We start from the raw sequence: 16,052 nt of genomic DNA, 5'->3' as shown, positions 1-16,052 counted from the left end.
AAACCTGAGTGCAATAGAGGGGTTTTTAATTTACTGAAGTGTGCATTAGCTGAACTGCTTCTTCCTACTGTAGCGTAGTCATTAACCTTCTTAAGAGATGAGCAGCTCTTACAAGCACATCCCCAGAAATTTAATAGAGAGACTTCTGCCTTTTAATGTGAAGATCTGTCCTTATTTTGTCTGCATTTCTTTTTCAGAAAATAGATACTTCTTGTTATTTTAATAGTATAACAACAAACCTTCTGATAACACATTTCAGTCTCCTGTATTTAAAGCAGTAACATGATGCACTATCATTTAAAAATACAGCTACAAAACAGTTTACCTCTTTTCTGCTTTTCTCTCTGTGCCACAGTCCACAGTGAAAGTTAGAAACAATTAAATTAATGAATTTAAACAAACCTGTGGTTTCAAGACCAGCCTAAAAATATTGCAAGACCGTCTGAAAGCACGATGTTTTTTACACCCTGATATCAGCCTCCTCTCAAAGTAGCTATTCTATGAAAGAATGAGATCTGGACCAAAATAACAATGAAGGGAATCACTCAGCCAGAGGTTCTCAGATGTAATTCCTGCTCTAACACATCGCTTGCCATAAACAGATTCTCAGATCACACCGTGTCAGTTAAGTTTCTAGCTCAAAATTTTACGTGCTTGCTAAAGTACCATTAACAACTTTTACAATACCAAGTGGCAATTACACTCGCAGCCATGTGCAACATGTAAACAAACACTGGTACTGGGAAGAAAATAGCTCTAAACTGTAATAAAAGGCTTTGAAAAAAATGAGACATGAACAAAATGCCTAGGAGGTGAGAATTGCACATTTTTATCTCAGAATTTATATCAGTCTCTTAAGTCTTGATAAACCTGGGTTTTACTTTCTACTCCTATTTCTGTTTACTAGTAGCCCAAGAGATACTGAGTCCATTAATATAAAAAAGAGGAAAGAGCTAAAGAATATACAGTTTCTTGTTATAATAAAATAAGTGACATTCTTTTCCTGGGAAGGGAATATATAACATAAGGCACATGGGTCAGGATAAGGGCAAGGGAGAAAATGACTCAGCAATTGCCATCATGGGCAAAACAGGATTTACCGGGAGAAATTAATTTAATTTATTGCCAATCAGATCATCTGAGAATGTGTTTAAAATCAAGTAAATTATCAACACAAGACTCAAAGTAGGAAAAAAGATCATAGCATCACAACTATCTTAGACCTCTACAACTTATTCTCTCACAGGGTAAAAACCACAACAATAAAAAAAAAAGTCAAATAAAATCCCCCCAAAAAAACAATTTTAAAAAACCCTCATAATTTAGGATATTTTAAGGACTGGTAGACTTGTATTTTTTCTAATAAAAATTGGGAGCAGTTTCCACAGCCTGGAGCTCCTTGGGGAAAATCTAGACAACTATATTGCATTTTTCCATGGCCTGTGCCTGAATATAACTATGAACTGCAATTGCCACAGACTTGCTTGGTGGTGTTGAACCAGAACAACTCTCTAGACCAGCCATTCTCAGCTCCTCAGCCACAGATAACAACATTTTGTATCTGCACAGTCTCAGAGAAGGGTTTCCTTCTTTCTTTGGGCATACCTGGCATCTGAAATGGCCAATATGAGGAGAGGGAAGCACTTGGTAGCACAGTTTGTTACTGTGGCCTGTCTTTGTTACCTGGCTAAAGGAGGTACCATCTCAGGAGCCCCTGTGGATGCACAGGAACAACACACACTGCAAATGTGGAATATCACTGGACACAGCAGAATGCCACTGCATGGGGCTGGACTAAAAGAGAAAGCCAGGCTAAGCTGCATGCAGAAGTGGAGGGGAAACAGGATGTAATACACAATAAAAATGTATTTCTGCATTAAAATGTACTTCCTGGTGGTTATGGCTCGAGTTAATGACTTTTGGAACAGCCTCAAATGAAAGGTGCCACAAAGAATGCATTAGATGTAAGAAGGAACAGCAGTACAGTCCCCACCAAAGCTGGTTCTGCAGTGAAAAATGCAGTACCACAAAAGGAATATCACACCCAGCAAGCCACTAATGGCAGGGTGCAGAGGGATCTGATATCAGTCCTGCTGCACCAGCTGAATTCAGCAACAGAGTGTAAGCCCAGTGATGTGGTTATACCACAGCAAGGAGCTGGGCTGGTATTTCTGCACAGTCCTGCCCTTGGCTGCATATCTCAGCTGATATCTCTGCCTCCTGACTGACGTACAGATATTTTTCAAGGCTCTTTGCAAGGCTATTGTTTCACTAACACAGCAGTGCTGTAATCCACTGTGGGAAATTTCCAAGTTTTTTTCCTATTTGCGGAGTTGAATCTGATTTTACAGGCACATTGATTGCTGGAAAAAAAAAAAAAACCACAAGACAGAGAACTGGTTTATTCTTGTAACTAATTATGTGTAACCGTCACGTTAAGGAAACCTCTTATTCTTCAGATACTGTACTTTGGCATTACAAAGTGGATCATAATTGTCCAGCAGGACTAGCAACAGTGCATCAGAATTCACAGTAACGATTTACAGGACCATTAATTGCCTAAATATTTGATCAGTCTCTATCATTCATCTATTTCAATATTTATTTTAGGTTTAAGTAGTTTTCTTATGCTCGTTATCTCAGCAAATCATATTGGGAATAGTTCTTCAAATAAGTTTTTACAGGATAGAATAAAAAGTGACTCTTATGTCTATAATCAGAAAGATAAAGCAGAAATTATTTCCCATTTTTCATTGCAAGGTGATGTTTTTGCTAATAAGACCACCTGAGCCAATGTGCCATAAAAGACCGTTTGGCACAGAGAATATACATCACAGATAAGCTTAATTACTTTTCAAAGGGGAAAGAAAACTGCTCTGTGAAATAGCAGACACGTTTCATATTGACCTGACATGAGCAGACAGAGCTGATTGCTGCTATTCTGCAGCTCAGACATGGCTGTATTTCAAAAGTTCTGCCAGGCACAGGCAAGTTATCCACTGTAGCAGTGCTAGAACCAGTGTTGCTTTCACTTTTACTCCACACTGCTGGGTCTGGGCTCTAGGGAGGTTCTATAAGGCTCAGGCCAAGTTCTCTTCAACATCTTCATTAATATCCTGGATGCAGGACTCACAGGAATATTAAGTTTGCCAGCAATTCTAAATTGGAAGGAGTTGTCAACTCCCTCGATGGGAGACATCTTGCAAAATTAGAGATGAGTGACCATCAACAACATTAAGTTTAACAAGGGCAGGTGCCAGACTGTGCACCATAGACAGGACAACCCTTGTTGTGTGTACAGCCTGGGGAATGAGAGGCTGGAGAGCAGTGACATGGAAAGGGCCCTGGGGGTGCTGGCTGATGGTAAATTGGATCTGAGTCAGCAGTGCCCTGGCAGCCAGGAGGGACATCCCTGTCCTGGGGGGCTCCAGGCCCACCATCACCAGCCAGGACCTCCAGTCCTGGGGGCAGTTTTGGGTGCCACAATATAAAAAAGACATTAAACTATTAGGGAGTGTCCAAAGGAGGCCATGAGGATGGTGAAGGGACTGGAGGAGAAGCTTTCTGACAAATGGCTGAGGCCACTTGGTCTGTTCAGCCTGAGGGGAGAGCTCATTGTGGTCTTCAACACCCTCATGAGGGGAAGCAGAGGGGCTGGCACTGCTCTCTTCACTCTGTGACCAGTGACAGGAAACAGCATGAAGCAGAATCATGGGACGTTTAGGTTGGATATCAGGAAAAGGTGGTTGAGCCTGGGATGTGGTCACAGCACCAGCCTGTCTGACTTCAGGAGCACTTGGACAATTCTCTCATGGACATGGGTGACTTTTGGGGTGTCCTGTGCAAGGCCAGGAGTTGGACTCAATGACCCTGTTGGGTCCTTTCCAGCTCAGGATTTTCTATTATTCTACGACCTGGTGGAAGACTAAGATCAGTACGAAAGCCCTCTAAACCTGCCACTAAATATTTATAACCAAACCCACTTTCAGTCAAAGACAGTCTGTCACTATTATTCACATCAAGAAGCATCTTAATCAGCAGGAAGCCCTGCTGCAATCGATTACCAGGCAATTCCTGCCTGTGGCAGCCTTTGGTCCAAGCATGTCACAGTTTGACTGGGAGGGACACCTTCACTCACCTCTTGCTCCCAATGGGAGAATTTCAGCAGAACACATTTCCTCAAGGACTCACAGCTCAAGCAGCAGATCCTTGGGAAAATATTAGCCCCAAGGCAGGTACCTTGTGCAGGATTTTTCCTTTTGTATCCTAACTCATAGAGAAGCAGAGACAGGACATGCTTACTTAGAAATTATATTTATGGGAGCCTACATAGCTCTTCATTTAACTGCCAAGATTGTGTTCTCCTTCTTTGAGCCAAATGGAAGGGAAAAGCATACTGAGAGGGCTGCAGTATTTTTACTGAGGTTAGGATAAGGGCATACTTTTAATGAATTATCATTAGATTAAGTGATGGATCAAGAGAATTTGCAAGAGCTGCCGAGTTTTTATCTAAGATGGATACCTGCATGATGCAAATGTTCTGGGCTACTGAGAAAGACAGTGCTCAGGAGAAAAAACATCATAAACATGACATTATCTTTCAAACTCCAAGGCACAGTAGACATGCAATCTCTAAGATGGATATATCAATACATTTAAAAACCCTCAAGTACTTGTAGGTGTGCTCAAAACAACTTTTTTTCCCCCCTTTAAGTTAAAATCATGACTTCCCTAGTTCACATTAAGTATTGGTAGCACTGATTTTACAAGAAATATTCTTCAAAACACATCTCAAGGGTATACTAGACTATATTACTTTCATTGAATAGGAAGTTAGTGACATAAAATCCTTCATCAATAATCTTGGAGTAGTCCTGTTCTATTCCAATGCAATTTATGCTGCTCAAAAGCTTTTGAGGTACTTTCTCCTTGAATAATAATGCCTCTTCTTTTACTTTGCTCTCTGTGGCTGGCACGCCATTTTAGATTTGATAAATCAAGCCTTAAAATTTTTATGATTATCCCAGTTGTTTCAAGCCTCCTTTCCACATGCTATTTTCCTGCCTTGTTTTTCATTCTCTTTTCCTTTCTTATGTCACTGCACTTCATAAATGTGCTTTGTTTAACACAGTTTTGCTACTCTGGTTTTTATTCCGCCTCTTTATTATTATCTTCTGCTTCTTTTATTCCTTTTGTTTTCCCTTTATCTACTTTCATGTCTCTGTACTGTTAGAGTGTGCTGAAGTACAGAGTAGGAGCAAAGCCAGCATGCATTCTAAGGAGGGTGTCTGAATTTAGAAAAGAAAGGACTCAGCCCTAATCTGGGCTTTTTTTCTTTATTTTTTTTTAGTTTTTCTGTAGTAACAAGATAATTACTCATTTGTGCTTTCAGTTTAAGTACACTATTATTACATTAGTCTTTCCTTTTAATAATCATTGCAAAGTTGGTAAAATGGTGGTGGCCAAAACAATGATGGCCATGGCTTTCATACAATTTAAGCACATTGCAAGCTGCTATTTGATCACACTAGTGACAAACACATCAGGAGAAAAGATAACACATAGGGAACTAAATAGTAAATAACTGCATGTTTTCTGGGACACTTGTATTAAAGACATTTGAAAAAACACATAACCTGTCATGGCTCAGATTCCCTGTCTCTTTCTCCTCATATTTTCACATGTTCTTTTTAGATTTATTTCAATAATTATGTTGAAAATACAAATCCATGAAAATACCCTTTAACAACTAAAACACTCTAACAACTAACTATCTAGAATTAAAGTGGAATATTTCAGATGTCAATCAGATTTCTTGTGGTATGACACGGGAAGGAGATGAAGCAATGAATTCAGAGCAATGCTGCCTGCACAACATACAGACAGTGACTGCACAGCAAGGGAAGGTGCCCAGTCTCCTCCTCCATATGAGAATGTGTGTCTGGTAGGCCTGTGGTAATGCTGAATTTCCTTTTTAGACCTTTAGATACCTTAAAAAATTAATTTCCTAAACCCACATCATTTTCAGAATTTGCAAAAGTGAACAATTTCCTAATTGTCTAAAAGAACAGGAGCAAATCATTTCATGGCAGGTATTTTAAGGAATCTTTATTCACTCCTGTTTTTCTCTCATCTGCTTGGTTTTTTTCCCAGTCCCTCCTTCCCCCTGCAAACATATTTCTGTTCTAAACTGTCTGTTTTTACACATAAAAGACTTGGGTACATGAAACTGACCCCATGAGTAGAATACTGAGTGGCAAAAAATCTACTTCTGTCTGGCTCTCATTTCATACTTATAAATAAAGTAGCAGGGCTTTGTTCTGATTTTTTTTTTAATAACACCATCTCAGAGGTACAATTCTACAATCCATATTTAATATACCGAATAGTGAAAAAAAATAGTTCACTAATCAGTTTATTGAACCATTTCCTTTTATTTTTTGACAGAAAGTTCTCAACTCTTACCTTCTTTTCTAATGATAATTATTTTGCTAATGCTATGAATCCATAGTTCCATTAGAGTGCAAAATAACTGTGGGAGGCAAAGTCCCAGTTCTCTCTTACACTCAATAATTTTCTTCAGTCTTTTCAGTTACTCTCAAAATGTTATGAAAATTGACAAGTTTCCTATTTTTGATGATACTTATACTAGTAATCTAATTACTTCTTCCTGTTCTGTGACTGTTATGCAATTATATTATGCCATGAAAACAGCATGTTCTGTCAAATTGTTCTCTTTGTTTCTTCATAAAGTTTTATTCTATTAAAAATAAGTGAAAAAACATTCTCTGTAACAAAGCCATAGAAAAAGTGCCAACTTTTTTTTTTTTTCTTTTTTAATATTTCGAAAACTCTTAGTAATTAATGAGACCTTCCATTTACTGGAAGATATTGAGTGCATGAGAATAAAATCTTACATCACAACACACAATCTCTGAGATGTGCCCTGTCAATCATATTGGATTTTTCTGATTGACTCAAACCAGGCACAATTTAATCTGAAATAAATTAAATGTCTGATATTAGAATAAGAATGCACACTTGATTCTTATTCATTCTCTTATCATCTTTCTAGTATCCACAACTGTATAAGGATCAAGGAGCTCGGTGATGCATTTTCAGCTGATCCTTTTGTCTGTTCTCCAAATACCCAACATATAAGACACGATGTGTGATAATGGATGCATTTCTGGCTGCTGACACTGGGATTGTATGAAATGACAAGCTGATGACATTTCTTTCACTCCAGCTATAAGTCACTTCCTTGTTTTAGCTAACCATAGCTAAAATGAGGGCCATTTTCTGGGATGAACTACATCTTTAGCCTAAGTGAGAATAGACGGTTTTCTAAATAAAATGAATGAGTTCGGCAAGACAATATCTCTGTAGAAAAACACCTGATGATCTTGTGTGGGTAAAATCCAAAATTAAACTGAATAAAACACTAGGAAACTATTTCCAAAAAAAAAGAGAAAAATCTTGAACCAGAAAGGAGACAGCCTTCAGTGAAGAAACAGATTCATTATATTTTATGAATACACAAATATCATATTTTTGTGGGCAAAATCTTCAGGCTCACCAAGGCTGAGTCACCATCCCTGGAGGTGTTCAAGAAATGACTGGATGTGGCACTCAGTGCCACGGTCTGGTTGACAAAGTGGTGATTGGCCAAAGTCAGAGTTGATGATCCTGGAGGTCTTTTCTAATCTAAATGATTCTATGAAGATGTTTTTGCCTTTGTCCAGCTAACACTATATTTGGCCTAAGATTATCCCAAAAAAATCTACATGACACCTTTTCCTTGTGCCTAAGGCTCTTAAAGTAAGACATCACCAAACTAACAGTATAATCCATGGAAATAAGGAGGAGCTGACAGTAAGACTGTCATGCTCTCATATGAGACATGCTGCTGCCTCAGGTCACACAGGATTTGGTCACAGCAAACTGCATTGGGCTATTACAAGCATCTATCAAAAAAAAAAAAAAAAAGCAGCAAAGAGGGGCATCCTCAGATGTGATTAAAGAAAACACTGGAATCGCAGAACACTGAATGAACTGCTGTCCTCTAAAATTGTTTTGTGATGAGCCAGCCTTGATTCATTCCATGTCAGCAAAACCTGTCAAATGAATGACACACTTGGGCATGGAGCATTCATGCTTCATGCTGCCAAATAAAAGAAGATGAAAAGGTCCATCTCCATACATTCAACCCATTCCCTAATGGTTTACCTAATGATAAGTATTATGCATTAAGCAGATGGGAGAATTGAAACAGAGGTGACATTTGATGCATATGTTAGCATCTCCTCATTCTTTTGTATGAAGTGCTCCAAAAGGCAGAGAGAAAAAGAATGAATTCTTTTAATTTTCCCTAAATTTAATTCCTGTGTGAGAAATCTCCTTTCATACATGTACTCTAAATGAACAGTTGATTTGCTTGGGAATACCATGAGGATTGCAATGCAGAAGCTCACAGTAACTTTCACAGTTTCCCTTCAACAAGTCATTTGGATTCTTGGTCCTCAACTTATTGCCTTTTTCTAGGTATTATGCACTCCACTGATGCAAAAATCTATGAAAAACTTGCTACTGTCCCATAATCTGTATAACAGCACTGTTTTACAGCACTGAGAATTGCAAAGTATGGGCATGTGACTTCTATGTATTTATAACAACCCTGGCACATAGTTTTGCTTTTGAAAACTGTTACAAGGGAAAAAATGTGAGTATTTGGACTCATCATTTTCTCCTTAGCCTTTACAAATATTAAAATAGCTACTGCAGTTTTGCTTCTAAAATAATCAAAGGCATGTGGTCTTTTATACTGCTTCTTTTCACACAGATGAGGAGAGCTCACCAGCTAAACTGTTTATCAATTACCATAGCAGTTGGCTACTATTTATTTTATTTCTCTGAGGCAATGAGAAGGAAATTTTACACAAATACTTTCTACCTCGCATGCAGGGGCGTGGCAGCCTCTGACTGGAGCTGCTCCTGGTGCTCTTCTGGTTCTTTCAGTCCAGAGCAGGTTCAAACAAGCCGAAGAAAAAGGGAAAAAATAAAGTCCAGGGAACTTCTCTACATCAGCTAATTAAAAACTAACTAATAGCAAAGCAGAGCTCTCTCCTGCTCCACTGCAGACAACCCAGTCTGTGTGAAGGAGAGCAAGAACAGTCTCTCATAACAAACTCTCCCTTTACTCCTGGAACCAGTTTTAAAGCTGCAGAACTTAATATCCAGCACAAACAGAACAGAAAATTGGGGATACAAGCATCATAAAGTCACCCCAGCACACAATCTATATGTATTTCCCTACAAAAGGTGAGTAAATCCTTAATATCTTGCTTGGTTTAACCCCTGCTGTGAAGAGCCTCACCTGCTCTTCCCAAGAGGGCATAAAGGGCATTATCCTGTCTTTCTTTCTAACTCCAGGCAGGCAGACCTCAGGACCCTTCAAAGAGCACTTGGATAATGTCACAAGGATTGTGCCTCTTCATGGAATGCAGGGAGGCCAGCAGCCTTTTGTTCTTGAAAATTGCAATCTCTGATTGCAGAATAAACAATAAAAAGCAATGCTTTTAACTTGTTCTTGAGCCAGCACAGAGTTTGCCAAATTTTGTTATGGATGCCAGCTATTCTAAAATTATGCCTCAAAGATTTGAGACGTACATTTTAGAAGTAGTTTTAAGAGATACCAATACCTTGCTGATGTAGAATAAATTACTTTTCACTTTCCTGTTATTCAGTCTCCCTCACTGGAGATATTCAAGGATTCTCTGGATGCAATCCTGTGCAATGTGCTCTGGGATGACCCTGCACGAACAGGGACATTGGACCAGATGAGCCACTGTGGTCCCTTCCAACCTGACCCATTCTGTGATTCTGGGACTTTGAGAAGTACATAAAAAGCATTAAGATATTGACAGATCTATTTCTGAAAAGGAGGGAGGGGAGTTCTTTTTGCATTTGCAGTTAATTCTAGGCACATTAGATCCAACTGGATTTTTCTTTCTGTAAAACTATAAGTCTATCCAAGTTTTGGGTACCCAGATGTTAAAAGCATGCTTAATTTCTGTAAAAAAAGGATAAATGAGGGTACAGAGTACTAAAATAATGGAGGGAACAATATAAAATATTACTATTTTATCTGTATTTAGAAGCAAAAAAAAATCCATTATGACAATGACTTCTATATTTTAAAGTCATAATGAGTCACACAGGTTTTATTACTACTTAACATAAATTTTTTTAGATTGATCACAAAAATTAAAGTCATTGCTTCTGAGTGCTTCAGGGATCCATATTTTCAACTAAAGTACATTAGGACCATTCAGAGAATAGAAAGAATGAAGCTTTGGAAAAGCCTATGGAAAAGTCTTCCCTTTTAATCTCAGTCAGCTGGGAAGCAGATGTTTTAAAAGCTATTTAATGGCAGAGGATAAGGTCCAAGCCAGCTGTGCTAGTTTTTCTAAGCACATCATGCAAACACCTACTCATATGGATGATATCTTAATATCACTGTAAGAACATAAAAATGGGCACATAAACTTGAAATATTAAAGTTCTAGAAAAAGCCCTACCCCAGGATGATAACTGAGCCACAAAATCCTTCAGAGCCTCACATAAGACTTCAGGCAAGTCTTATGTCACTGCCTACTTTTAGTGTGGGTTAATCTTGAAAGTGACAACAGTAACCACATTTATGAAAAAATAAACTAATGAAGGTGGAAAAAACTGTAAACAATATTCAGTGAGCTAAGCAGTATTATGACAAATTCAAATTTGAGTTGTACACTTCACAAATATTCTTTGTGAGTTGTATCACTTTCTTTTATCTACTTGAGTAAGTGTCAGTAAAAAATCTCAAGGAAATGTATATTGTAAGAAAAGAAAATGGTCCATATAATTATAAGGCTTTTATGAAAATGTTAATGAATATAAAAAATATTATCCTGTTTATACGACTTAGTGGAAAAATAGAACAGTGACTCAATCAGTAGACAAGCAAATCTTTGTCATCACTGTTGGTACTAAATCTGAATTAGTGTTTTGTAAGGGGAAATGGATAAGAGGATAAGATGACGTTTCTTTTGACACTTCTAAAAAAAGAAGTTCAGAGGCAAAAATTGCATAGACTTGACTGTATTTTGTCCTTATTTGAGCTGATAATTTAAGGAAATTCAGAATATAAGAACTGCAATGGAAAATGGGCCAGGATTTTGTCTACTAAGTTCTCAGTGTTAGGTTATTAACGTGTAATCCTATTGATTTTGGTGGATACATCTTCCCTTGGAACTACCTGATGAGTTATCCAAATAATTTTTTAATATTGGAATTTAACTACAAAATTTTGAAGCACCTACGGGGTCATTTGGGCCTCCTCATTTTCTAGGAAAAAAAAAATCAATCCTTGACTTTTGGAAATTGTATTAAAAATATTGATGTTATTTAAAATAATAAAATTTTAAAATAATATATTCTGATGTAGAAGGGAATTTGTCAGCATAAGAAGGAAACACACAACATGGGTTTCAGTTTATGGAAGTGTCAACTCCTATGGATTAACTTCTAGAATGAATGAATTCATTCATTCATTAATGCCATAAACGGCAGCTGAAAATTCCAGGTGTTTGTTTGAATCCTGAGATCCTGGAAGTCACCGAAATTTAATCAGTTCCTGACAGCTACTTTATGCCATACCATATTCAACCTCTGGTTTAGAGGATGGATGGAAGGTTATCACCAGAGCTCTTTATATATACACATTTATAAAATTAACAAAGAGTAACACTTTGGTGGAAATTTCAGAATTACAAGCAATCCTGGATTGAAACCCTGAAAATGTAAACTTCAGGAACTGGCCTGAGGCTGGCAATTGTTGCTACCACATTTTTGACTGAATGAGCTATCATTTGACCCTAAAGCACCTGTCCAGCCAAAACATATCACAGAATGGATGACAACAGCTTTTTCAGCAGTATTTGTAGAGACAAGAACACACCAAGAGTCAATAGCGAATGTAATAAAAAGGGATAAACTTTCCATTACAAATAAAAACCAGGAAAATCTTTCTGATCCTGTTTGTACAAGAAATTGTATATAATGCCAAAGCTTAGAAGTGGAGGGGGAAAAATAAACTCCACACATTATGGCTGGTCAAAGTAAGAAAGGATGTCACAATAAACCCCAGAAACAGCCTTCAGGAAAATAAGCACATCTTTGTTTGTGTTAATACTTTTGCCACTGTATTTACAGTTTCTTTGAGCATTTCTTATCTCAAGTTATTACCCATCTCAAAAGCATGAGAGGAAAGAAAAGAACCTGCCTAGGTAACCAACTATGAAAGAGCTCTTTCAAAAGTACATTTGAAATTGTATAATAAGCATTACTCCTCTCCTCCTGCCTTTTATCATTACTTAATGATGCATCGTTGGAATTGAGTGCCCAGTGCAAATTTCATGTGAAAACTTTTAAATGTGGTGATGGTCTGACAATATCAAAATTCTGTATTTTTAATTTTAGAATTAAAAAGTCACAAAGAGCTAGGATTTTAAGCTATGGTTTGGTATTTCAGAGATGACAATATTATGAACTTGTGAAGAATGCTGTTTTGCTTTTCTAAGTACATCATGCAAACATACAACTTGCAAATAAGACAAAAAAAACCCCAACTCCTTAGACCACTGTTTTTCCACTTTTTACCCTGTTTGGGTTATTTTTTTAAAAAACACCATAAATCATGATCCCCAAATATAAAAATATAAACTTCGACATTCAGGTACTACTTGATTTGCTTCCATCAAAGAGCAGGTTAGCCTATGGCTACCTTATTTTCATGTGACCTGAAAATTTGTTTTTACTTTGGGAAAATATTTGCTTATAGCCAGATGTACAGTGCCTTTGGAAAAGGAAACATTGATCCTATATTATATATATATATATAAAGAAGAAAAATCTCTGGTATGGAAGCAGCTGTGACATTTAACATCTGCTGCAAAAATCACAGGAAGCATTTCAATTAACTTTATCAAACTGCTGCATTAAAATTGCTACAAATTATTTACTCAATTTCATTAACAAAAGAGAATTTCTGTGACACAGCCAAAATGCTTCTGAGGAAAAGACAGCATGCTGAGTCTGGTCATGGGGCAATTGAGCTCATTTAACACAGGAGGGGAACACAGTGGAAACTAAATGAAAAGTGCCATGGCTGAGCCTGGAAACCTGACTGACAGGAAGTGATCACATTTCAAAAAGGTTGTGATAGAGAAACCATGATTAAGCAATTCCTTTGTGTCATCAGGACACATTAGGAGCCAGAACCTGGAATTAGAATTCTGAGATGGAACTTTAAACACAGAGTTGGTTTTTTTGTTTTTTTTTTTTTTGTTTTTTTTTTTTTGTTTGTTTGTTTGTTTGTTTGTTTTTGTTTGTTTGTTTGGGGTTTTTATGTTTGTTTTGGTTTTGTTTGTTTGTTTGTCTTTAAATTCTGTTATTTACAGATCTATTGTGAATTTTCACCTACATCTACTGGTCAGCTAACTCTGGAAGAACCTACACCACTTTCAGGCACTGTGAGGTCAGTCCCACACATCTGATTACTCCCTGACTTGATTCGTAGGAGTGTTGCAAAACACACTGTAAGGTCCTATAAACAACCCATTCATTTCTAACAGGAGCCTGTAACAAAATGCTCTTGGACTCTGGATGCTGGAAATGCCAGCTAGGTTTTATTGTAATAGTATGACTTAAAAAATTCCAGTCCTATACTTTAAATATTGGATCTTGTTGGCATTGTTCAAAATAAATCAGCAATTGAAAAACACTGGCGATAATTTTAGACGGGATGTTGCTAAGGGAAAGACTGAGATGTAAACTCATAAATTCACAAGGAGAAAAGCTTACTTGTACAGGACTTGTCCTCTCTGAAACTACAGAAACTCTGACAGAACCTTCATATGGAAGATAACTCGTATTATCACATTTGCTGTGGGTTATTCCAATATATTTATACACTTTCCACTTGAATAACACAAAGCAGTCTCAAAGCCAGCTGCTGGAAAATAACAATTACTACTTGCTCTGGTTGTTACACAATACCTAAACCAACATGTTTAATTTAGAGTCACTGTACACTAACAAAAATGAAGATAGCCTGCCTTCAAAGGTGTAATACATGCATGAGGCAAAGCAGAGGAAGAAGGGACATTTAAATCCTCCAAAGCACAGGCATCATAAAGGAGTTGAAAGAGACTGACAGCCATTTTTACAAAAGTGCTTATTTGACAAAACAAAGCTCTCACCTGACCATCTCCCTGGACTTCCAGAGAGGCAAGGGCTCCTCACTCTCTGTCAAATACCCATCCCTAAAAAAACCCTTATGAAAAATCCCGAATTCATTTGCTCTAGGCTCCAATTTTATAAGGGACAGATGCAAAGAGCCCTTCTTACTGAAAACAGACAATATTTTTTCTTAAGGAAATTATTAAAGTCCTCAAAATCTTTTATCTGATGGTCAAGGATATTTTCTGTATAATTAGAAATGATGTAAATTTGAAAACTTTTAGATGAAAGATGGTATTGAATATTAAATAATCAAAGTAGGATTTGTTTTAATGCTTATTCATGTTTGAACCAGAGAAATGCTGCAGAAATATGGCTAAACATTATTATTGCCTTCATTAAAAAGAAAAAAAAAAGTGAGACATGAATACTTTCATCTATCCTAAGATGGATGTTAGCCCATCTTATGTATCAAAGACTACATAAGAAAACTGTGACTGAAAGAGAAATAAACACCACATTTCATGACTCCTAACCCAGTACTTCAGTCATAAAAATATTTTTTCTGTAATTACCAGTTTCCCCTCAGCCAGTTTCTGCCTTCACAGTGTCTTACTGAGAAGTCATTCTGCTACTGATATCTAAAGTACCACAAAGTGATTTAAGATGAGGTTTTTTTCTTTCTGATAGTGTTCTTTTACATGTTCTTCTGATATCCTTTGAAGCCATCTACGTTTCTTCTTCATTCTCCATTTTTCTTCCCAGATATGGCTTCTGACTCCCTTTTCTCTTTGAAATCCCCACCTTCTTCTACAGAAAGAAGCAGCCTAAAGAAGCAGAGTACTGAAATCTCACCTCCTGATGTTCTTTGAGGACCATTTGGACACTCACTACTTAAAATCTCGAGTCCTACAGAAATCTTCAGTGAAACTGTGCAAAAATGAAGAAAGCAACAAGGAGTGCAGAGACTTCCAGATGATATAAGACTAAAAAGACAATCTTTAACATGGGTTAAATGGAGCTTGGTGAGAACTAAACTTTATCCATAAAGTGATGAGTTAGAAGAGCTAGAGAATGCCAAGAGTCTAATTCCAAATCTATGCATTTGAACTTGAATTCCTTAGGACTAGAACGTTAAAGTGGGAGTTGATAATGCTCATGAAATATTCCATCAGTCCCACCAAACATTGCCTTCCAAAAGCACCTGATTGTATCTAAAGGATAATAGCATGAGCCTATCACTGGCACAAGTTAGTGAAGCAGTTCAGTTGCATGTTTCAATTTGGTGGCATTATTTTCCTTCTGAGTTGTTTAGAATAAACAGCCTGAAGTTTACAGCATGAACTTATTGAGATCAGGAACCCAAGATCTCTGCTTGCTGGTACGCTGTGAGAATGTCACTGTAAATGGCCCCACTGTAAGTGGCAAAGCCCTTTGGGGACCTTCCTGTGACACACCACGATCACCAGAACAACCTGGTGAGACAGGAGAGTTCTCATCCTTCTGGAGAGAGACAGGATCAGAGGTTCTAAAATCTCCTTTAATCATCAACATCAGAATCAGTGACTCAGATTCAAAGGGAGATGCTGTGGAGGAGTTTCTTTAAAAAGAGCAAACAAAATAGAGTAAGCAAAGCACAAAACTAATTAAACTTGATGCAACACAAAGAACATTTTTGATGCATTTTATTAAGGAGAAAAAGCTGTGAAATTAACAACAATCAAAAACTAATTAAAGTTGATGCAATAGGAGCAGCCAAAGAATGCCTG

The 16,052-nt window shown here is 37.3% G+C and overlaps 1 protein-coding gene across 3 annotated transcripts in view; it reads right to left on the bottom strand.

Annotated features, from left to right (window-relative positions):
• Window positions 1–16,052, bottom strand: part of CADM2 (cell adhesion molecule 2) — a 564,993-nt gene that overhangs the window by 127,165 nt on the left and 421,776 nt on the right. The gene's annotated exons all lie outside the window — the stretch shown is intronic.

This window comes from Sturnus vulgaris, chromosome 2 (genome assembly GCF_052056855.1).
Source record: "Sturnus vulgaris isolate bStuVul1 chromosome 2, bStuVul1.hap1, whole genome shotgun sequence".
Taxonomy (NCBI): domain Eukaryota; kingdom Metazoa; phylum Chordata; class Aves; order Passeriformes; family Sturnidae; genus Sturnus; species Sturnus vulgaris.
Note: the sequence above shows the minus strand (reverse complement) of the source record. Positions and strands in the feature narration are given on the sequence as shown.